Genomic DNA, 2,500 nt, shown 5'->3' with positions numbered 1-2,500 from the left:
TCAAATTCAACAAAAACGTGATAAATCAAAAAGTACACATCCGATCTTGATGGGGTTTTTTTTGCACGAAAGTGCATAAATAGACGAGCATTTACATTCAATTAAAAACGTTTTTGTATAAAACATTTTAATAGGAAATCGTGTTTCAAGTTTTGGGAAAAAAGTGAATGTCACAGGATGCATAGGTTCCTGTGGATGCGAATTTTTTTTTACATTATGTAATTGTTGCCCATCACGAGAGAGGGTATGAGACGAAATTTGGGACCTCTAGCCCTTCGGGAAGTATTTTTAATCATTTTTTGAAAATTACAGAAATTGGTCGAAAAAATGACAGAGTCCCACTTTTCACAGCCGTGCACCTGGTGATTGAAAACGTGCATCTGGTAACCCAAAAATGCGGTTCTCAATGCGCTTGCCGGTGTTACAGATATACATGTCCGATAATGATGCACCCTACTACGGACCTTTTTCAATGGGGGTCGGCCTGAATTATTTATGGAAGGTATGATTACTTTTTTTTTCTCCGTGCAACTGGTGATTGAAAACGTGCACCTGGTCACCCAAAACACGGTTCTCTATGCGGTTAGCGGTGTTCCCGAGATTCATGTCCGATAATGATGCACCCTACTACGGACCTTTTCAATGGGGGCCGGTCCGAATTATTTATGGAAGGTATGATTTTTTTTTTCTCTCTCCGTGCAACTGGTGATTGAAAACGTGCATCTGGTAACCCAAAACACGGTTCTCTATGCGGTTAGCGGTGTTCCCGAGATTCATGTCCGATAATGATGCACCCTACTACGGACCTTTTCAATGGGGGCCGGTCCGAATTATTTATGGAAGGTATGATTTTTTTTTTTTTTCAACACTTTTCCCCTCTTTTTCTCTCTCTGCCGGGGCCGGCCCTGGGTGCTTTATGGACGGTTTAAAACATGACTATGGATGCAAATGCTCATTTTCCTCCGTGCACCTGGTGATTGAAAACGTGCATCTGGTAACCCAAAAATTATAAAAGGGTTTTAAATACTTTTACCCGTCATTCTATTGATATAGCCCGCTAGGGGAGTGCCCCACTACGGCCCTCTCTCTGTCAGGGCCGTCCTTGGGTGCTTTTTACACACTTTAAGAAATCACGATGGATGCAGATTGCTATTAATCCTCCGTGCAACTGGTGATTGAAAACGTGCATCTGGTAACCCAAAAATTATAAAACGGTTTTAAATACTTTTACCGGTCATTCTATTGATATAGCCCGCTATGGGAGCACCCCACTAAGGCCCTGTCTCGGTCGGGGCCGTCCTTCAGTGCTTTATATACAGTTTCATATATTACGATGGATGCAGATTGTGATTGTTTTCCAAAAGACCCGTGTGCATCTGGTAACCCAAAAATTATAAAACTGTTTTAAATCATTTTACCGGTCATTCTATTGATATAGCCCGCTAGGGGAGTACCCTACTACGGCCCTCTCTCGGTCAGGCCCGTCCTTAGGTGCTTTATATACAGTTTAAGATATTACGATGGATGCAGATTGTGATTGTTTTCCAAAAGACCCGTGTGCATCTGGTAACCCAAAAATTAAAATATGGTTCAAAACCCGGGTAACACCACTCTATTTACGGACATGACAGTAGAGCTTACCCCCTGGAGCTATTGACCTCCAGGCTTGTAGGCCCTTACTCACCACCCGGGTATCACCCCTCTATTTCGGGGATGATACCAGCAGGGGACCCCCCCCACCTCCACAACCTCGCATACCAGGTGAACCAGGGCACCCACACTTAAGCACCCCTCCTCGGACATTAAAGCAGATAACCGCGCTGTTATGAACCGCGTGCACCTGGTCACCCAAATGGAACTTGTGCACCTGGTCACCCAAAAGGACCGGCGTGCACCTGGTCACCCAAAGGCCGGCGTGCACCTGGTCACCCAAAAGGACCATGTGCACCTGGTCACCCAAAGGCCGGCGTGCACCTGGTCACCCAAAAGGACCGTGTGCACCTGGTCACCCAAAGGCCGGCGTGCACCTGGTCACCCAAAGGACCATGTGCACCTGGTCACCCAAAAGGACCATGTGCACCTGGTCACCCAAAGGCCGGCGTGCACCTGGTCACCCAAAAGGACCATGTGCACCTGGTCACCCAAAGGCCGGCGTGCACCTGGTCACCCAAAGGACCATGTGCACCTGGTCACCCAAAAGGACCATGTGCACCTGGTCACCCAAAGGCCGGCGTGCACCTGGTCACCCAAAGGACCATGTGCACCTGGTCACCCAAAGGCCGGCGTGCACCTGGTCACCCAAAGGACCATGTGCACCTGGTCACCCAAAGGCCGGCGTGCACCTGGTCACCCAAAGGACCATGTGCACCTGGTCACCCAAAAGGACCATGTGCACCTGGTCACCCAAAGGCCGGCGTGCACCTGGTCACCCAAAGGACCATGTGCACCTGGTCACCCAAAGGCCGGCGTGCACCTGGTCACCCAAAGGACCATGTGCACC

This window comes from Oncorhynchus mykiss, unplaced genomic scaffold (assembly GCF_013265735.2).
Source record: "Oncorhynchus mykiss isolate Arlee unplaced genomic scaffold, USDA_OmykA_1.1 un_scaffold_315, whole genome shotgun sequence".
Classification (NCBI taxonomy): Eukaryota; Metazoa; Chordata; class Actinopteri; order Salmoniformes; family Salmonidae; genus Oncorhynchus; species Oncorhynchus mykiss.
The sequence above is the reverse complement of the archived record's forward strand: the minus strand, read 5'-3'. Positions refer to the sequence as shown.